This window comes from Condylura cristata, unplaced genomic scaffold, assembly GCF_000260355.1.
Source record: "Condylura cristata isolate star-nosed mole 26May11 unplaced genomic scaffold, ConCri1.0 scaffold00003, whole genome shotgun sequence".
NCBI classification, from domain to species: Eukaryota; Metazoa; Chordata; class Mammalia; order Eulipotyphla; family Talpidae; genus Condylura; species Condylura cristata.
Window position 1 is genome coordinate 63,291,197 of NW_004567104.1, and position 23,303 is coordinate 63,314,499.

General features: G+C 35.8%; 1 protein-coding gene across 1 annotated transcript in view; it reads left to right on the forward strand.

Annotated features, from left to right (window-relative positions):
- The first annotated feature begins 6,264 nt into the window (after positions 1 to 6,264).
- Positions 6,265 to 23,303, forward strand: part of CHODL (chondrolectin) — a 91,281-nt gene continuing 74,242 nt past the window's right edge. Inside the window, exon 1 of the mRNA XM_004675304.2 lies at positions 6,265 to 6,285. The gene's annotated coding sequence lies outside the window, so the exon portion shown is untranslated. The remainder of the gene's footprint in view (positions 6,286 to 23,303) is intronic.

Below are 23,303 nucleotides of genomic sequence, written 5' to 3' on the forward strand. Positions count from 1 at the left end.
CATACCTATAAATGCACACAGATACATAATTATATAACAGTTCACTTTGTTTCTTTTAGGATGCTTCTGCTATATGTGACAAAATATCACCTGTGAACCTTATGTAAAGTTAGCATCTATATGGATTAAAGAATTAAACACTAAAAATTATGAAGTAATTGGATAAAAATGCACAAGTAAACACACATACAATTTTTCATGTAACTCTATATATCTTGTATGAGCCTTCATTCTGGATATTATTTTTGAACATTTTTATAGTAAAAGATGTTTTCTTCTACTATAGAAAACAGAAAAATGAAGATAATATCTCCTTCAAAGACAAAGACTGGACAAGACAGAAGAAGTATCAATTATGGTGAAGATCTACTTCCTGGTGCATAGTCAACCATTCTTTCCCCTGGGTTGTTACATGTTGAAAAAGGGGTGTTGGGGGAGGAGGCTCTCCCCGTTTTCTTTACTAGATGTGCTGATACTAACGAAACTTCAATTTCACAGCCTAATCACTTCCCAGGGCTCCAAATTCTTATATAATTATAATAAGGGTTAGGATGTGAACATATGAATTTTGGGGAGGCACAATCATGTACTCTATAGTGAATGGGAAAGACCACTAATTCCAGGTCTGTCTGTCACTGTCCATTTTTACCAGGCTACTTAAGAAATAAACATATCAGGTAAAATTTTAAATGGGAAAAAAATTCAATTAAGAAAATGTTTTTTCTTGACTCACTATGCCACCCTTGCATAATAAGAACTGCACTTACTCTAAGTAGATAGCATTTTTTTCTCTCTCTCTCTTACTGAGGTGTGATAGTGCCAATTGTGATTAGTGTCTTTTATCCTTATCAAAGAGGAAAGTTCCATTTTATCCCTTTACACTTAGGTTTCATTTAATCAAGTTTACAATTTTGTTCTGCCAATTCTATTAGTTTAATTTCCTACCATTTTCATACATGTCCTCTCAGTTCCAGCTATTTCAAACACCTAAGTATTCCTTACAATAAGCTCTTAATGTTTTATACTTTTGTGAATCTCAATAAATAAATAACAGGCAAAAGCATTTATCCCTATGTTCAGTATGGTAATATCTACCATATCCAAAATATGGAAAAAACCCAAGTGCCTGACATCCCATGAATGGATAAAGATGTGGTTTATACACACAATGGAAATCTTGTCAACCCTAAAAAGATGAAATTGTACCATTTGTGACAAGATGGATGGACTTGAAGAGATCTTGTAAGTAAAATCAGAAAGAAAAAGAAAAATACTGTATGATTTCATTCTTTTGTGGAATATAAAGAAACAAAATGAATGAATAAACAAGATAGAAACAGATCCTTAGACTCTGACACCAGAATGGCAGTTATCACAGGGGAAGGAGTGAACTTCATGAAGAGGGCACAAGGGTTGTTTTTGGTTGGTGAATGGATATTTGGCAGTGGGTATGATGTGACACATACAGTGGCTGAGGTGAGAAACTATACTGGAAACCTATGTAGTATTGTTAACTTCATTTTAAAGCACAAAACTCAGCTGATCTTGTTGAGGTTTGGAGTTACCCAAGACTATACCTCGTTATCTTCTTCCATTCCCAATGGATAGACTATTGTGTTACCCCTGAATGTGCTCACTTGTCTCCCACTTCTTCATCTGGCTAATTCCTTCTCTCACATCACATCAGGGTTCTCAGTCATGGAGGAGTTTTCTAAATTGCAATCTTCTCAGATGTCGCAGCAGTTCAGTCTACTTTTATCGTGGTACACAGTACTACTCTGTTAAAGTGGGTTATTTCTCTACAAGGTCAAATACTGAGAACTGATCTCACTCATTCATATTGTCTTTCCTGTACCTTGTAGATTAATCAAGACAAAGTAAACATTCAAGAAGTGTTTGTTGAATGGATGAATTAATGAAGGAAGGAAGGAATAAGAATTTCTAAAAATATGACTTAAAGCATATCTCCTTTGTATGTTAACTAACACAAACATAATCAACTCTAGAACCTCCAACATCATAGAAAAGAAGCAAGCAATATTACATTACTTTGATTTCTCAGGAATACTATGTTTTGCTCAAAATAGCTAAGCACCACTATGAGGTTGACTCACAAGGAGTTTGTTAATCATCCAGGTTCAGTGTTATATCTCTAGATCTAGATATATAGATATCCAGAAATATTAAAACATTTTTGAGGTACTATACTACCTAGAGATAGGGAAAACCATTTCAGATGAATAATAATCACCACCCTAAAAAAAGCCACTTTTGAGTATTTTACCTGGAGGTATGAACATTTTCCCAGAGCGTGTTACAAGTTACATTTTCACTTACTAATTTATCCCTTGTCTGTAAAGGTGTATGTTTGTGCACATATGCTGCAGGGCAAAGGGTAAGATCTGTGATGTGTTCACAGACAATTTACAGAGCTGCAGATACCCTCAATAAAGAAGTGGGATTGACCCTCCCTGGTGGTGCAGCGGGCTAAAAACAGTACTGAGAGCTAAAGCCACTGCCCTATGAGTTCGATCCCCGCCTGCCTGTAGGTGATCCACATTGCGCTGCAGACTGCTCTTGACCCGCCTACTGCTCCCCTTAGCAGTGTACTTCGTGGATCTGCCTGTTCTGCTCCCCACTCTGTCTCTGGTGAAACCTCTCACCGCTTCTGCACCTCTGCTCTGTATCCCAGTTCTGTATGCACAAATAAATCTTAAAAAAAAAAAAGTGGGATTACATAAACACACACACACAAACACATACATATACTCCGATATTTATTTGTAAAACATATATATAAGCATACGCAGAGGGATATGTGTGTGAGTGTGTGTTTATGTATGTAGTGTTTGCTATGAAGCACTGCTGTGAAATTGTTTTCCCTTCACGCCAAATGCCTTAATCCCAGAGTGCTGGTATTTGGAGGATGGGAGTTTAGGATGGGAGTTTAGGACGTGATTACACTCAGGTGAGGGTTACACTTAGATGAGACATCAGAGAGTTTGCTGCTTCTCTCTCTGACATGTGAGGACACAGAGAAGATGGCCAACTACAAATCAGGAAGAAAATTTTCACCAGAACCAACCAATGCCGTCTGAAACTTTGCAGCCTCCAGAATAACGAGTAATAAACGTCTTTGCATAAACCCCCTGTTTATAGTCTTTTGTTAGAGCAGCCAGAGCTAAGACAGGCACGCTGTGCACTACATCAGTGTGGAAACCCAAGCAGATGTGCTTTATTTGAAATCTAAATGCCACTTATAGTAAGATACAGAGAAAATATTTTCTGCTCATCTCATTTCCTATCTGAATTACACTAAATGATCGGTTTTGATAATTCAGAGGTGGTTTGTGGGTAAAACCTCTAGCTAGTACTAAATATGAATGACAGAGTAGCACCAAGTCTTCCTTTAATATCCACTTAAAATGGCTAAAATCCATTTTCCATATCCAGTGTGAAATAGCACCTGTCTATTATTTCTGACACCTCTAATTTTGAATTCCTCTATTAAATTCTTATTTATTTACCTTTCCATCATTGCCTAGGATTGTTTTTTGTCTATCCATTCAGTTTTTTATTCATTATTTCCCTTTTCTAAAAATATTGATTAAAAATACAATTTTATCAGCATTTTAAAATTGAAAGATGTAAGACAATGGATGAGAAAGAAGCACAGCCAATATTATCATTGTCTTTATGTCTGCCTACCTGTCTCTAAAAATCCACTCAAATTTTCAAGATCTTTCTTTTTAACTTGTTATTTCCCTCAAATCCTAAATTCTTTATTCTGCAGGGCAATTTTACTTTCAAGCTTTATCCTATTTTTGGCCCTGTGACTAACTTTCTAAATCTAAGAAGATCCATTAACAACCTTCCTCATTAAAGTTGGCAGCCTCTGAAATAAATGATAGTAGCGCCTGAAAAATATAAGCATGTTACAGTAAAAAACTGGCAGAGAGAGAAAGGGGGCATGAGAGAGTAGAGGCACCTTATGTGTCTGTTCCTTTCTTATATACCTGGGGGGGGGCAGTCTTACTGAGAGAAAAGGTTCATTCAGGAGCCATTTCTGTCCCAGTAGGGTGCTGTGTGTAAGTTCATTGAGCTCTATTATTCACACCATGTGGATCTTTATGTTTATACACAGGTAGAATGCTTTCTTGTTAAATAAAATGTCAAAAATTCAGTGCACCTCTGAGAATTTAAATACAAATCCTCAACAACAAATAATTCTTCTAAGAAGTTACAAATGAACAAGATAAATTTCAGGCTTAGTGTTGTCTTTCCTATAAAAAACACTTTGTTTTTCAACTTCATTAAAATAAATCATTTCCCCATGTGCACAACAATTTATATTGTGAATAATTTTTGCCCTTTTTTGTAATAATTCTAGAATTATAATCAATTGAAATAAATGTCCCTTACTGTATTTTACACTGAAAAATAAGTTTACTCAATTCATTCTGTATCTTTATATATATTTGATATTTTATCACATATAAGTCCAAAATGTTTTGATACACTTTTAGTTTAAAATGTGAAACCTTAAAAAGCTTTAATTAAACTTCAATTAATATAATACTTAGCATATTACTTTTGAGTAATTATGTTATTTCCTTGAAGTAAAATTGAATTATGATGATAAATCAATTCACCACTGTCCCTTCCCCCATGGATTATGGTTTAAATAACTATTAGTTAAAATATGACAACTTTTTCTGTTATTATATTTATAGTCATATTGATGGAGATTTCATTTTATTTACTGAATTATATTGATTTTGCAAGTTCCTAAAAGGCTCTTGGAAAGAACAGTAATGGAATGGATGGATGCATTGCCTTGTAGATCAATCAGTGAGAATTTCATGGATTGTAAAGTGAGGACAAATGTACCGAGGTCAGCATTTCTCTTCCTGCTGCTCTTTCTGGAATTGCAGCCAGCAACTTATTAGTACTAGTTACATACTTTCTGGAATAGCAAGTGAACGAGAGCACAATGCAGCAGAGTTTCTTGGCAAGCAGTTGCATTCTCTTAACTGCTTTAATTCTGGTGATTGCATTAGTGCAGTTCATCTCTGATGAAATGCTCTCTGCCAAGACCTAGGAATATATCAAATAGGAGCTGATGCCTAATTGTTTTGTGCAGGGTTTGCAATTGCAGATACAGGCATGGATGGACATAAGTGCAGTTGCAGTAGAAATGAAAAAGTAAACAAGTAGTTTTGGTAATATTTTGTTTTGTTCTCTTTAATGTTATTTCATGGAACACAATAATAAATAGTGTTACAACTAGACTGTTGCATATGTGTGTGAGTATATGTACAGGCCTATGAATAAATATGCAAATATATGTATATGTGAATGTGTTTATACCCAAATAAAAACTATGTCCATTGCAATCATTTGACTGTATATTAAGATAGTAGAATTCATTCTGTGGTGTATATAGGATCTGCTATTTGGAAATTGCAAGTACAATTGGATTGTGATATATGGATAGGATATAGAGAATATATGCAAAGAACAACCAACTGAATAGCATGTAAGATCACTGGAGAATCTACAGTCGGAGAAATTGATTCCAAGTCTCCTCCCTGTGCTGCCATCTCCCCCAACCCTGAAAGATAGAAAATGAAAAAGCAAATGTCAATGCTCAATGACAGTTCTATTGTCCCTTCCTTTGGACTGCTGTTGTGGAGTTATGTAGTATAAATTTATTCCTGGCATTTGTGACAGGAGGGTTCAGAGTCCAAGGAATCTGGGAGCAGAGACTGAACCAATGGAAAAGTGATGCAACAGCTAACGGCTCATCTCAGAGCTGAACATGACCTTTTGGCTACATCCAAGATTCATTTCGTGCAGTGGATCCTAGGAAAGCTGGGATGTTATAGCCTGGTACACTTGGTTTTGTATAACCACTGAGAAAACTAAATATAAATGATGGGTAATGACAACAAATTACCCATCTAAACTAAGAAATTTCAATGTGTATTCTAGGCTACGTGTTAAATATTTGCTATGTGTACTACACGGTATTTTTTTAAAATTGTATTTCCTAACTAATTTTTAAAATAATAATATCCTGGAATTTTGAATTGCTAGGATAATAAGTGAGCAGGAGTGGGGACAGTATTTAACGAATCTAAATACTTGGGAGCACAGGAACTATCACAAGGATTGTGGTGCTAAAAAAAACCTTTGTTATCTAATTGTATTATCTGTCCTAATCTCTTTCCAGCTTTTTAATCTTATTGCACTGGCTCCCTCTTAAATTCACAGAAGCAAACTGTAAGTAAATGTCTCTCATCCCTGACTTCCCAGACTCATTTTGTAAACATGGCTAGATTTCTAGGAAGAGAACATCTGTTTTGTAGCTCATTCACTCACAACATGCTTCTGTGATCTAAGGGTAGGTGAGAAAGATTAAAAAGGAACTGAAGAATTTGAAGGCATGGATCATTAGCAGCTTAACTTTTGGATAATTATTTAGCCTCTTTAAGTCTCTATCAATTTCTTATACAATAAGGGAAACTTTATAATGCTTAAGGCTTAAGGCTTTTACTGTATACCCAGGGGACAACAGTAAACTCAGGATTGCTATCTTTCTATGTGCTTATCATTTTATGTAGGGCAAACATATAACCCTTCTAATGTCTCACTTTTTACTATTTGTCTTACTCAATGGATTGCCAATATTTCCTTTTCCCCATAACTCATGACATTGTAAGGGTCCTTATAGATTCATTGTAGATCCATTTTATAAAGGTGTATCACTGCTTGTTCTAGGATATGAAAATTCTGGGTGTAGGAAAAGTTAGAAATACAAAGTCAAAATGAGACCAGGAGGAATTCTTCTTAGTTCAAATGATCCATATTTTTGTTCTTTAGTAATGAGAAAAGTTGGTCACATCAGTGGAAAATTGGTAAGGATTTGTGGGTGTGTTGAAGTACAAAGGTGGATTTTGTTTATGTACCAATGCCAAAGTTTCTTAACATCAAAGATATGAAACTAATTAAATCATTTAAGAAGTGAATTGTCTTTTGTGTGAGGCAATATATTAAGCTTCAAAAAATATACTAATATAACTCACATATCAACTTTATTCACAAGAAATTTATTGCATGGTTTTAAGTACCAAATGATTGAAACTGTCTAGGGAATGTTAATAAATATATGTTGCTAAGTAAATATATGATTTCTAAATGTAATTTTGAATTTTCATTGATGAAGCAGTAAACAGCATTGAACTAAGAAACCTGAGGTGAATCGAAGAGGAAAAGGAAACTTAAGTATGTTCCTTGATCATGTTTCATTATGAATGGTACTTTTGGAGCTATAATAATTTAATAAATGTCCACCTATTTAGTAACATTGCTGTCTTGAAACACTTTCCTCAAATTTAAAATCGTGAATTTTAACATGAAGACCTATATATGTTTTGCTTCATATTACATTAAATACAATGTGAGCTAGGCAGTAAATACCATTTCTTTCCATTGAATTACTGTATTGATCCAATTTGGAAATGAACATTTTCTTTTCTTTTTTTTGAGCATTTTCTTTTTAAAAAGAAAATTTATTTATAAATACAGAACTGAGGTACAGGCCAGAGGTTCGGGGGTGGTGAGAGGATTCACCAGAGACAGAGTGGGGAGCAGAACAGGAGGATTGACAGAAATACACTGCTGAGGGGAGCAGTGGATGAGACAGGAGAGGTCTGCTGTGCCATATAGATCACCTCCCTTGCCGGGGATCAAACTCGTGCTGCAATGACTGTGGACAGCTTCATAGTGCTGCACTTTAACCCTTGGCACCACCAGCAGGGCCCAGGAGAAACATAATTTTAGACCAGAGACAGAAATATTAGCCAACGAAATAAATTGTTATTGAAAATTGGAATTATTCGAGAAGTTATATTGACTCTGACTAGCCTACATGGAAGCTATGCGGGAAACTGCCAAGGCCTTATTGATCTACTGTGAAGTGACCTGGGCTTTACTGAAAACTCTCCAACCTTATTTTTCAATCATTCCATATAGAGGAAATGAGTAATGAGGGTTACAGGAAGGTGCCTCTAAAGAACTTGAAGATAATAGAAATATGTTTCCTTTTGGAAGTAAAACAAGAAATCAAAATGTAGTGATAATAGAAATCTACTCATTGGCCTACTTAGAAAAGCATAGTCAAAGGAAGAATGCATTGACATGCATAAATTCTTTCAGAGAAACAAAGTTTAAATGTTCAGACCCAGTATGATTTAAGAAGACAGACTCCACATTTGGGAAATTTAGCGTGTTCATGAACAGTGTTCTTTATTGTGGGAAGTCTCAGCATGTGTTAAGTAAGGCATTCTCCCTGTTGATCATTGAATGTTGCTTTCATTCTGTGCTGTCAGTACACCTACCAATCCAGTTGTTGGCTGTAAATGTCGGAAGGGATGTGTACATTATCTTTTACTATGAAGTAGTAAGTTGGTGTTCTTAATAATACAACTATTCTGTGAAAATTTGGTAAGAGTCATTTTACCATTTATTTCAAGATGCAGTATTAAGTCTGTTTCTGTCCTTGAAAGAATACAGATCAGAAATCATGTAAATCCACCCTGTTTCACCCTATGAAATCACTTTGTGTCTACTTCCTTTGGAGTTTCTGTTGCAAGAAAGTCCAAATCTGGAGTTCCCTGGTGTTCAATTGATCTTTTCTTATTAAATGTGTATGCAGATCTGCTAGGAGAATCATCAGGTGTTACATGATTTTCTGACAAATATATGCAGGGATAGCTGGCTGAATGCCTAGGTCAGCGTGTGGTAAACACAGCTGGCTGATTGATCAGGACCTCATTTGATGACTATGGAATACTTAAGTGTTTCATGCACTTCTCCACTAGGGTTGCTCAAAAGCAAACATTCCTAAGGTTTTAGGTACCCAGTATAAATATATTTAAGAACGGGATAAAAACATGGCTGAGCTCTAGCTAAGATTCTACTGAAAACCAAAGATTCAGCAATTCTGACAACTCAATTAATTTACCCATCTTTCATTCCATATTTGTTTTGGCTTTCAGGGGGTAGTACTGATTGACTTTTACTAAACCCTAGGGGAAAACACTATAAATGAATTGATAGTTACATAAATGCAATATTTGTCAAGGCACTAAGTGCTAGGATCACATTTTCCAAGTTAAGCACTCCTAGGCTACTCCATGCATATTGAGCTGTCAAGAGGGTCTGTGGTCAAGTACATAATTATTTGAAATGTTTATATCAATTGATCTTTTTTCCTTTAATATCTAATATTTCTCCAACATGTATTTGTCAAACATCTTCAATGTTACAAGGAATGGAGAAATTGTATGACTTTAGTTTTTTATAGTTAGTATTGCTTTCCATACAGAGAGATGACTTCCTTATCTATTACTACCAATGGGTAGTGTTGCAAATGAATATTCATTTAGAATTTTTATGGCCTTAGTTCCCCAAATATAACTGTCTTTGGTTACTCAAGCCACAATATGTCTCTTTGTCTTTACGTATAAGATGATAATATTAACTCCTAAACCTTAGTATTGTTTTGAGATAAAATAAATTCAAATTTATGAATGACTTAGCATGATGCTTAGAACATTTTAAATGTTACAAACTAGTTGGGTGTAATTATTGCTTGATGTGTATTTATTTGGGTATTAATTGGGTACTGGGGCATCTTACAAAGATGTTTCCAGATAACAGAATTCTACACTTGACCTTAGTCAAAAGGCTGAGAAATATTTATATAGCATTCTAATTTACAAAAAATTACTCTGACTTGTGAATATTAATTAAACCAGTCTCTTACTCAATTAGATGTACAATATTTGTTCAATACAATCAAATATTTCTCCCCTCCTTTCTTTTTATATTGTGCTGTTACCATGCTATGAATTTTCTAACAAAGCCTATATTACTAAACTGAGACAAAAACATAATGAAGATTGTCAGAATTTGCAGATGTGATTTAGTGATTTGATAGCTATCCACATTTATCTGAAAGAAATTTACTTTCATTAGTTGCATCTGGTCAATATATCTAGTCAATATATTATCTCTGCTTAAACAGTAATAGCTGAGGCTGGATATATCTTTTCTACATAAAAATTTTTTGATTTTAAATTCTTGGGATCATTGGGTGAATAACACCAGCATTATCTGATAAAAGTGAAGGTAATTTCTCATATTTGGTAACTATCGCATTGCATTGTACGACTTAAGAAGTTTTCCTGTGAAGCTCTTAGTTTAACGAACAGCTGTATGATGTGGAACATAGATCGCTAACATAAAACAATACAACAATTTAGTTTTACCATTAGAAGCATTAGTGTAGCTTATGCAGTTAGCTCTTCATTTTACACATGCAGCTAACCTTAAGGTCACGTTCACTCTGGAATAGGTTTGCTCTGAACCTGTGTCTTTGTCTCATGCAATGATTTCTAGTCCACATCATGCAAAGCAATTTCAGGAAGTGCTTAATTTAGAGTGATTTCATTTCACACATGGACCATAGGGATCCCACTTATATGTCCTGTCCTACAACAAGCTTTCATAATTCCCTGTTCTGCTGCAAAGTTTACTATAGATAACAGCATGAGATACTATTGTTTAAAATATTTAATCTTTTCAACTCTTCCTTCTCTGGACTAGGAAGAAAATGTAACTCTCCAATGTATGAAGACATTTTTCTTTTTCTTTCTACAGTATTATTGGCTTCAGGAGGCAGGTCAGTGAGTTTTAGGAGGAAAAGACTGAGGAATTCTGTGATTGAAAAGAGAAAAAGCTTTAGAGAAATCAAGTTATGTTTAGTGTCACCTTGACATAGTAAAGATTCAAAATACTGTTGTTTTTAAATGAAAAATTGTGATTTTAAAGGTTTGAAAATAATTATTTACATGCCAATTACATATACTTTCTTCAATTCACCTGGTCTTTATAGTAACTTAAACTGATGTTTATCTTGATAAAAACCTACTTTAATTTACGATTGGATACATGTTGTAATTTAAGGGAAGATATTTAAGTCCATGAAGTAGAATACTGTAAAACAGTAAACTGTTCTTTATTAGAAAGACACATTTAATATGATGTTGAGTTCATCTAAACTAATAAGTGAAAAGATTGAGTGACAGACATCTAAAGTTGATTTTTCCTAAAGCTTGGTTCTGTAGCAGAAAACAGAGGAGAAATGTTACAGTGAGACAAGAAACTATTTCACTCAGTTTTGATATATTCAAGAAGGAATGTGTGGCCTTCTGCCAAGTTTTATGAAATGCATCATTGTGTTTCTAAAGCTCCATAAAAAAATCTTAGAAGTTTACAGCTTGAGAATCTGGTTTGAGAGTGTTTGTTGATCAAAGAAACCAGATGTTTAGTTTCCTTTCATTTTGCAATGATTCTGTCAATCACTGAGCAAGTTTTACATACATGTGCATGCACACACATGTGCCATAGCTCTCATGCCTCTAACCCAATACTCAGAGTTGTGATTGTATCTGAGTAACTGAGCACATTGAGTTAAGACTCCTGTGCATATGAGGAAAAATGTGCATTACCACTAAAAATGGTAATGAAATTCGACTACTGCATCAACTGCACATATTGTTTGTGTACATCTCTGGTCTCTTTTATATCAAGAGAAACCATTAATCCAAGTCATTTTCTTATTTTCTGTTAGTATTACATATTGTAAAGAGGGGTGTTTTGGAATCTACTCTTTACAAGCTTCTCAAAAATTACATCCAGCGTGTTGGCTTTCCTAGCGTTTCAGAGTAATGTTATTTTGATCAAAACTGAAATGTCTGCCTTCTCCATTTGCTAGTGTTTTGGGAACTTGGAAGAGCAATAAAAGTCACTCATAAGGTTTTCCAATCTTTCTCTGATCCTTTTAGCTTCACCTTCTTGGCTTGATGTACTCTGCTTGGCAAAGGGAAAGGAGCTTCATGTTCTAACCACTGGAACATAATTTTGATATGTTTTAAATGTATCACTATTCTCAGGGGCTATATTGCTAGCTTGTTTGATTTCTTCTCACTCCTGTATTTGAACTTAAAAATCTCTGGGAAGTGTATGCTTTGTTAGCATGATGCTTTGGTTTGGGCATGGAATACAAAAACGAGGCATGCCTATTTTGAAGGTTCAAAAACTGTTCTCTGAAAGCTGTCATATTAGAGAAAACTAGAATCTTCCACATCTCCAAGAAGCTAGAACCTCCCACATCCTCTCTGTTCCCCAAATGCCAGTTGTGGGGCTCCTGTCCAGTTTTCTCTATTTCCAGTTGTGGCCCCAAACCTCATCTCTGTATAGTAGTGAACAAAAGCTGACTAAATCTGCTCAATGGAAGTTTCTGAAGCAGTAAGCATTCTTTCTATGAGACTGTAGGCATAATCTTACATTTTTTTCTTATTGTAATTATAGTAGAGAGTTCTAAAATTTTTTGGTTTATGGCATATAAATTATGGAAGATCCTACTGAATTCCTTATCTTAGGAATTAGCAAACATTTTCTGCCAAGGGCCAGGAAGTAAATAAATATTTCTGATTTTGTAGGCCATACAATTCTGCCACATTTACTAAACCATGCTATTGAAGTGTGAGTCACAGACAATGTATAAATAAGAGTGGGACTGCAATTTGCTGACCCCTGGCTTATCTAATAGTTTCTCCCTTCATCTTCCTTTCTGAAACTCAAGTGTTTTTTCCAGTGTTAGGTTGATGTAGATATGAATTGGGAATTGGCTCCTTCTGGGCTTCCGGTGATGAGTCATAATTGATTAGGGCTGCAAGTTTCCCCTTTTATTAGCGAATGTGTTAGGAATAGGGGTCCATCCCATTTGGGGAGGAGTCACACTAGACTACGCTAGCAGGCTCTTGGTGCGATTCCATACCTTTATGTCACACTTAATATTGTAATCCAATTTCTCAACATTGAAACATAAAGGGAAATTTGTTGGAGACTACTAGTACTATTGATATTTTGCAAGAAAAGGCCATACAGGAAAAGTAAATCGGTTGGACAGCTTTTATTATGAAGATGTGATGATCATATTTACCATAACATGATAGCTGATAATTCTGATGATTTGTACTAATTTAAATTAACTCATCATAGTGACGCATCTTTGACACAAATGGATACCATTTATTGGGAACATTTTTATATTTAACAATAAACATTTTTAACTTGTTTCAAAACCCATAACAAAATAATCTTATATTTCTGGAAACCTAATTTAAAAATCTCATGCAAATTGTAAGTACCTTAAATAAGTTATCATTCTAAAAGATATTACAAAATAAATATTTTCAAGATCTCTTCGGGAATGTACCAATGCCATCTAATAAGTTTTTTTTTTTAAACATATAGGAGAATATTTTTCTAAGATTTAAAAGAAATGATAGAATAAAATTTAATAGTTGGGTTTTACAGAGAATTTATAGATGTTACAGAGGTTTATTGTACTTAAACACATGCAAATAGTTTCTTTCACTGGAAAATAGATACAGTACATCTGTATATTGAGACTTTTATGAGGTGTGAGGTCACATAAGTCAGTCTTTAAATGTTCATATTTATATGAATTTCTTTCTCTATGATTACACTACACACATCTCATTCTATCTTAAAACTCCATACAACTAAACAGTTTAGTTCTAGGTTAATAGGAAGTTTTTCAATTACTGAAAGATACTAGAAATATCTTTGCCTTTCCATTTACTATCAATATTCAAATGTAAATTTCTACAGGAAGTTTATATCTTAATTCAAAATTTTGACTGTCAAAGGAAATGCTCTGGAAGAACCCTCTCCCCCAGCACACACACTTGTTAATCATGGGAAAAAAGATACTGATTTATTTTGAAAACAGGCCCTTTTGCTTGGAATGAGTAATTTTGCCCTTAATAGCTGGCCTTCTGAGAATTTACATTTTCTTTGCTGAACATTCTGTTTGAGTTTATTTTCCTGTCCTGTTTAATTTCTTCCTGATTTGTAAAAGTAAAACATAGGCCTGAGAGTCAAATTTTGGATTTAGCTTTAATGACATTTGAAGCCAAAAATAAGAAGAGCAAACCTGTGCTTTTCAGATGAATTGTTCTTTTGCTTTTCGAATTGTTATTCCATCTAGTAATGATTGGCAGACACAGTCAGTTTTAGAAAGTGTGTCTGGCAGTGTGTGGAACTTCCTCTCATAGATATTCCTTATGCTAAATGCTGTGGAAGGAGACTGTTCTTGGATGCACACACAGTTGCTCTTGGAGCATGAGTGTGTTAAGTCAGAAGTGTCATAGAGATCTCAGACCCGTTTATCAAATATTTATCAAAAATTTGAAGTTCTGTTTTGAGAAAGAATCTCCTATGTCTGCTTACAGAAGGATTCTTCTTTGCTTTTAAACTACAGGTTAGGTCTAGTCTTTCAACTACAGGTTAGGTCTAGTCTGTCAACTATCCTGAGCTGCTTTGCCCTAAGTAAGCAAAATAGGCAAGAGCAGTCTGAAGCTTTTATGTGGTAATTTATATCGTCATAAGGATATAAAATTAATTATACATGCTCAGAAAACTTTAAATGCTGCAGAATTACACTTATCTTATAAATGTTTATGCCACTGCATGTTCTGAGTTGATGGGCACTGGTGAAGTAGAATAACATGGTATATATATGCAGTCATATGCATGTTTTCTGTATGTATGTGATTGTGGATATGTAACTTACAGTTTCATAGTATAGTAATTACTTAAGCGAGAGTTTATAAAATCAATTGTAGAATGGATTAGAACACGCAAGTAATTCACTCAATGGATGACAGCTGTGCATGGAGGCATAAAACCAGAACTTGGATTTTAGTTGCAGCTCTCCAACCTAACAGTGACCTTGTCTCTGCAGGGTGATTACCCTCTATAGCTTTAGCTGTAAAATGATAGGCTTGGATGAAAAGAGCAATTCTATATTAGTTTTATATTTTATATTATGGTTTAATGAGTCACCTCTACAAACACACCTACTTATTATCACCAGTTCTCAGCTGCAAATACTGAATGTTGCTCAACTGAGTCTCTCTTTAGGGTCTCACTAGACTGAAATTAACTTGGGGCTGGGTCCTCATTTGGAACACATTAAGATTATTGGCAGAATTCTGTTCCTTGGAATTATGGAACAGAAGACCCTATTTAATTACTATCTACAGATCAGGGATTGCTGTTAGTTTGTGAAGGCCTTCCTCAGGTCCTAGTCATGTGACCCTGTCAAAACCTGGTGATTTATTTATAAAGCCAGCAGGAAATTCTCTCCAGTCTGCTATGATGAGTCTTATATGTTACAACATAATCAACAAAAAACTACCCTATCATGTCCCCATGTAAAATCAAGAGGAAGGATTATATAGAATACAGAAGGCATGGGGTGGATATTGGTGATCATTTTGCCTAGCTGATGAACATATTCATATTAAAGTTGCTATAATTATGACATTTCTAATAAATCTTCTGACAAAAATGTAAAAGAAGGACTACCCACCACCATCAACAATGATGATGTTCATTGTTTATATTCTGGTCTTAGTATCCCATGGAGATTTCTAAGTTTATCTTATTAAATAATTCCATTCAAAATATAGCAGCCTACATATAACTGATCAATTATTTTTCCGGCAGTAATCTCTTATGAGTTTTCTTTCATAGCTATAACATATCACCACAAATGTGGTGGCTTCATTTATATGAAAATTTAGTAGGCTGGAAGTACAAGCACAGTTTGGCTGGTCATTTCCCTAGTCTGGGCTTCATAAGGCCAAAATCAAGGTGTCAACAGGGCTGAACTCCTTTCTGGAGGCTCTGAAGATAGAGACATTTCTCAAGCTCATTTAGAATGTTGGCAAGAATCTGTTACATGTGACTGTGTGACTGAGGTGATCATTTCATTGTTGGCCATTGACTGGGGTCAATGGCTTCTAATAACTGCCAAATTTCTTGGCTCATGGCTACTGTCCTCCATCTTTACACATAAAGGTAGATTGAGTCAATCTCATTTTCCAAATCTCTGACCTCTCTTTTGTCTCAGCTCTCTCTATCTCCCTCTTCTGCTATATATATCTCTGATAGTCTCTTCCATCTTCTTCATATGCTTTTGAGAGCTCATAGGACTATTCTGAGTTTATCTGGGTATACCCAAGAAAATTCCCTATTTAATGTTAGCTGATTAATAGTCTTTTTTTTTTTTAAATATGTAGCCTTTTTTTTTTTTTAAGATTTATTTATTTATGCACACAGAACTGGTACAGGCCAGAGGTGCAGGGGTGGTGAAAGGATTCACCAGATACAGAGTGAGGAGCAGAACAGGCTGACTGATGATGTATACTGCTGAGGGGAGCAGCGGGCAGGTCAGGAGAGGTCTGCTGTGCTATGTGGGTCACCTCTGGGGCGGGGATCGAACTCATGCTGACGTAACTTTAACTTCTCAGTGCTGTGCTTTAACCCGCTGTGCCACCAGGGAGGGCCCTGATTAATAGTCTTAATTCTACCTGCAATGTCCCTTTTAGCAGTAGTTAGATTAGTGTCTGATTGAATGATCAGGAGATAGGGAAATTGGAGATCTTTAGAATTCTGCTTATTATATCCTCCTTTCCTAAAAGGAATTAATATCTGTTTGTGGTATATAGCTCAGGAATTTTAAAATGAGAATTGATGTGGACTTAAATTTTCTGAGAGAAATAGACAAACCAGTGAAAGTAGATGGAAATATGCAAAGATTGTATTCAGGATTGATGTGACAAGCAGATTAAGATATCGGTTTGGAGAGGCATTGGGTTCAGATAGTGGGGTCCTTGGATTGCCTCTGAGAAAAGTTTCAACTGTGTGCCCTCCTTTCAGTGACACATCGCTAGTTTCCCTTGGTGAATCTCCCCACAAGGCAAAGACATTTAGCTATATCCAAAAGAACAGATTTATTATCAAAAGGGAAGGGAAGTCAAGGATACGTACACAGAGACAAGCATATAGAAAGAGCTATCCCTGAAAGGGACAGGGTTCCTAAAAGAGAAGCCTGCACAGTGACAGGTGTACAGTCTTAGGAGGGGAACTGCATCTGCTGCTTCACACAGGGAGAGGTTGGTGAGGGAAAACACTGCATAGCCACAGTGTGCAGGAGAGCGGCCTCTTGTCCGTGCAGAAATTGCACTGATGTAGTATCCTTCTCTTTGGGAGGTATTAATCCCCTTGTGGAATTGTTGTTAAATTAACTGCTCCTAGGTTTATTACCTGAGGATTTTTTTTCTATATTTGGTTTGCTAAGTAGACAGGCCCTTTTGAAAGAACAACTGATTTTTTTTTTTTTTTTTTACCATTATCCTCAAACTCCATAGCCCCACCAACAGTGTGGATACTTGGCTTTTCTAAAGCTTATTTAGTGACTGTGCTAATCATTTCTACTTCTCAACTCCAATTCCTAGTCTGTGGCACCAGTTTCTGGTCTTATGATGCCTCCTTCCCAAATTTTCTGCTCTTAGCTTCCAACAAGATGACAGTGACAGACAGGCACATACAGGACATAACGGTGACTTTCAGGACAACTTTGATTTAATGTTAAGGAATCAGGGAATAGAGAGGGACAATAAATCTGGACTGTGAATTTTCATGTAGTAGAGAATTAGATTCATGTATTTATTCATCCTTTCGTCACTAGTGGGAACTATATATCCTGTCCATGTCACCAAAATTTGGAACCAAATGAGAGAGAGAATAAAAGTCAGGTTGAAGAGATCAATATAACAATCAATTTGACACAAGTGAACAGGATATTAAATTGGATTTACCCTGTCACAATCCCCAAGTTTGCTAAGTATCCAGCCTTCCCTTAGAAAAACCTGTCATTGTAAAAGAAGGAGCTCAGTATTTATGTACTTGTGCATATACTGAGGTCATCACCCAACAACAAAATTTCTTATCTGTTCCTCTCTACAAGACAGCATGTGACAGGGTGGGCCAAGAGGTCAGGAATGTTGAACTTCTTCCACTGTGAAACATGATCAAGAGGTTTATCCTTACTAACTCTGCAAATTTCCTTCAATTGAAAATAGTTCCTACCTCCATCCAGGAATTATTTAAATTTAAATATGGTAAACACAGGGAAAACTTTAAGAAGCTTTGTCAGGTAAATACAACACCACTGAGTTTGCCTGAGTCCTGAAGGAACACTTCAGTCAGGAAGTTAGTTCTAAAGCAGTCTTTTGTAGTCGCTCTTACCCAGGACATCTGTGGAAACAATGATCTAATCTTGAATTGTTCCAGCTCACTAAGCATTTAGACTTCAGTAAATCATTCTTGGGAGAAGTCTATGGATTCAATTCTAGTCCTTTTGAGTCTATCTTAAGTTGCTAAGCAATAGTAGCCTAAGGCCATTTGTACTAAATGGACTTAAAGTTTCAGGGTCATCTGTCACTAAAGTAAATCCTAATACCAAGTAACTTAAAGACATTATGAAATCAGAGTATTTGCAGTCAGGTCAGAGGTGATATACAGCATACACTGATGAACTGTCTGTAGTGTTAGATACTCAGAGAGCCATAGGGAGAATCTTTGGCCTACCATATTTCTTAAACACTGGGAGAGAAACCAAAGTGAATCACTATACCAAGGAGATCTGCTAAAAACCTTATACAGATAAAAAGACATTCTAAAAGGCAACTTATTTTCAATTAAATTATCTTTGAAAGAGTAAAAGTAGGTCCAATTAAAAATTAACATGAGCCTAAAATTGAGGGTTAGACATTTTTATTATTTTTCAAAATTTCTACTTCTTAGAAGAAATTTTAAGTTAGTATCTCTGAAGAGGTATTGTAACAGATACAGGTTTCATGGACTCCACCCCCACCCCAGATACTAGAACTACAAATCCCATCAATACCAATGAGAAGCACTTTGAGACCTGAGGGCGGAGCTGACCAGCCAAGTTGGGATAAAAACCAGACACGTGGGCTTCAGGGGTCTTTTGGCCTGGTGATTCTCAGCTGTTCTCTCTCTCTCCCTTGGCATCGTGGTCAGCAGCTGGTCGTTTGGGCTCTTGATCATCTTTCAGTGTGCTATTGGGGTTCCAAGTCAGTAGAACTGATAGGACACTCTAGTTAATTTATGTCTTTTTCTTTCTCTCTCTCTCTTTCCCTGGGTTGTTCCATTTCCTTTCCCCTTGTAAGTAAACCCATTATTGAACTGTTCTGTGTATGTCCACAGTACAATTGAAAATATTAGCACATGGGTGAGGACTTGCAGACTGGTAACCCAGTTCACATTGGGTTGCACTATAACAGTGTCAACTTGTACATCTGGATCATACACCTTGTTGTAAGGCTATGTTGCTTCAATAAAGTAACATTAAAAAATTTAAAAAACAATTAATAATAAAATATGTGACAACTTTCTTGTTCCTTATGTTAGGTGAAAAAAACAGTAGAAAGGTAGTATTTATGAACCAGACACAAAATTTGCCTTGATCTTGAACTTTCATTCTTGATCCCGGACATCTTATCCTCAGAACTGCCACAAATACATTTCTATTGCTGATAAAATAATAAAATACAATTAAGAATTACCACCCATATAATTGGTAAAGCAAAATTTTAGGGACCTAATTTTCAAGGCTGCTTTCTGGGTCAGAAGAGTATTAATGAAGTTCAATACACCACACAATTTGTTGTTGCTGTTAAACTTAATATGAACGTCATAATAAAATATGTTTGTTCATGGTTAGTTCATTTGTTCCAGTAACTATGGCCATGAACCAAACCAGCCCAAACTTGATACTATTAAATGAGCTTCTTCTATTACCCTCATGGTTTTGTGGGTCGAGAAATTTTAAAGGGAAATGACCTGCCTCTGTTCCATAATCATTCTTTCAAGAGAAAGAATCAACAGTTGGAGAGGGCTCTGTAACTTTGATAGTTGAAATTAAGTCATCTAATGACTCGTTCATTTATATGAGATCCCTGGGATGGCAGGATCCAAAGTCTAGGATTGCTGATGGATGTGTCTATCCCTGGCCACTCTGAGTGTTTTCATAACATTGTGATTCCATAGAAAGTGGAGGTTCTATATTCCTTGCACCCTTCAAGAAAGTGTGGAACTGAGCAGCCTTGAGAAGCTAGAAGACTGGAAAAAGGCTGGAAAGAAGAAGAAAAAGAAGTAGGAAAGAGGACCTGGAGGAGACACATGGAGCAGAGAGAGACATATGAAGGAGAAGCTTTGCTTACTTCTCGACCCTGGACTTGTACATGAGAACTGGAAGATATGGAAGGAAAAGTTGGAAGAGACAAAAATATCGGTGAGAGACCTGTGAGGAAGCTGATAATGGCAACCGTTATTGTGACTTGTATTTTGACTCTGCTCTTTTCCTTCCAGAATTGCCTGGCCCCTTCTGTCCCTTACTTATGGGTCCCGATCAGAAGATGCCTTAGACTTGTTGTAGGCTTTGGGGTCTCCGTTACCCTGCTTTGGGCCAATCCTGTTTTGATGGGCATTTACCCATAAAGGGGTGGGTTACTTTGGGTATTTCTTGGAGAAACAATTTTAACTGTATTCTTTCTCTTTTCTTCTCTCTATTGTGCACTGATTATATTAAAGTTATTTCCGATTGTAGACCTTACACACTAAGAATATGTTCTGGGTATATGTGGCAGATGACAGAACCCATTTAGAGTGTGTACGTTTGGGGGTCCATGTTGTCTCTCATCATTCTTTCTGCCAACAATTTGACTTCCTCATAGCATGACAACCTCATTTAAGTTCAAGTCTCCAACTGCAAGTGTATCATTAAACAAAGTGAAAGCTTTGTGATCAGAAACCATGTGATAGCACTCCCCTCACTGCCATCATATATTTGCTCAGAGTTAAGGGGAGTGTATGCAGGCACTAGTCTTAACTGAAGGAGCTTTATGGTCATATTGTAGAAGCAAGAATATGTGAACTGGAAGATATCTGTGACTATTTTTGAAAGTGCAATCTGTCACACTGTTTATGGTGTGTATATATATTATCCAATTGAGAATCTTCCTAGCTACAGTCTGTCTTGCTTACCTGCCATTATGCATCTGGGAACTATTCAGAAAAAAATCTTGTGATCAAGTAAGAAATAAAACACATACTCTAATAATAGTGACATAAAGAACAAATGTTAAATTGAACAATGCCATACATTCATTATTCGGTTTGCTAGTGGCAATATAGATATAGACATTTGTACATATCACTATGAGGATTTTATTTCTCTTTAGTTAGGCAGGTTGTGTTAGCCAAACAGCAGATGGCCTGCCCATAATGCTTTTGGGCAGATGTTCTCATTTGGGCCATAACATGTGAATAAAAATGTCATATTCCAAACTATCTCATCATCTGTAGTAATTACTGGATAAAATCCAATGTGCACACAGGTTTTTAATAGCTCTATCTTATATTGGCTAGACCTAGTACTGGAGGCTTGTTTTAAGTAACACTTTTTTTGCTAAGTTTCATAATAGATTATTTCATGCTATTCATAGTTGATACACTTTTTTTGTATAAAGATTTTTGTTAGACAGTTAAGAACTTTTTCTTTTTAAAATAGTTTTGATTGAGGTAACATTATTATCAGGTTATATCATTATAAGCCAACATTTGCATTTCAACGTTAAGTCCAATTCTATCATTCAACATACAGTTGATCAAAGTTGACCAAAAGTATTAATACTAATTTTCTGGTTTTACCAGTAAAAAGTTATATTGCCAAAATAGTACATATAATTGTTTTCTGTAATGGATTAGCTTTATCTTACAGTTGCATAGGCACACAGGTAAAAGAGGCTGAACTAAACAGGATATCAGTAGGGATATGTTCCTTTCTGCAAACTCTGGAAAGATTCCATTTCCTTATCCTTTATAGTTTCTAGAAAGTGTCCATATTCTTGAGTCAATGACTCCCATCCTCATTTTCAGTCAAATATTACAAGCTCAGTCCTTCTCATGCTGTCTGACTCCTGCTGAGGAAGATGTTCCATTTTGTTTAAAGATTTATTTATTTATGCATACAGAACTGTGGTTCAGGCCAGAGGTGCAGAGCCAGTGAGGGAATTCACCAGAGACAGAGTGGGGAGACTGCCTGATTGATACAGTCAGAACAGGCAGATCAACAAAGTACACTGCGGAAGGGAGCATTGGGGGAGACAGGAGAGGTCTGCAGTGCCATGTGGATCACCTCCGAGGCAGGGATTGAACTCATGTGGAAGTGGCTTTAGCTTCTTAGTGCTGTGCTTTAGCCTGCTATGCCACCAGGGAGGGCCAGATGCTCCACTTTTAAGGACTTGGGTGACTAGATTGGATCCACTTATATAAAACTCATGTCAAAATCTTTAATCACTATCACATTTGCAAAGCCTCTTTCACATTTGAAAATAATAATTCAAAGATTCTGAGAATCATAACCATCTTGGTGGAGGGGAGTCTTATTGTACATACCATAACACTAAACACAATGCCTAAATATAGGAAGCTTATACATTTTTTTTATTATTACAAAAGTTTATTTTTACATCATTTTGTACATTTTTTTTTCCATGTACATTTTTTTTTCCATCTTGATTGTAATCCCCGCGGGTTTCCCATCACCAAATCACCCGTGTGCCATCACCATAATCCCGTGCATTTCTCTCCTCCCCACCCCCGTTTTTGATCCCATTCCCCACTCCACCCCCACAAAATGTCTCTGGTATATGGTTGTTCATTATTTTTGTTATTTTCTTGCCTGGTCCTTTATACTCCTGCTATGAGTGAAACCATCCGGTATTTTTCTTTCTCTTTCTGGCTTATCTCACTAAGCATGATCTTTTCCAGCTCCATCCAAGTTGGGAAGCTTATACATTTTTAACTTATTAAAAAATTTTTTTTTACAGTTGCGATACAATATTTTATTGAGATACAAAAAGAATATTTTTTTCTTTTTAAGCAGTCAAGTCATGGTTAACAATCAAGTTATTGGCACAAAATATTTACCATAATATTGGTAAGCTATTCTGCAAAACTGAAGGTTTGAATATAAGATTTTGATTGAAAAGAATTATCCCAGAACAGCAAACACCACTAAATAATGATGGAAGGAAACAAAATAGACCCCCATATTAAATCATCAGCATTTCCAACCGAACTATCAATAGTTCACAGGACAGGAACACTCTACTTCCCTCAACCTAACAAAGAATTATCTAGCACAAATATCAACAATACCAAAGTTGAGAGACCCTGATGAAGGGCAAGAAAACTGTCAAGAG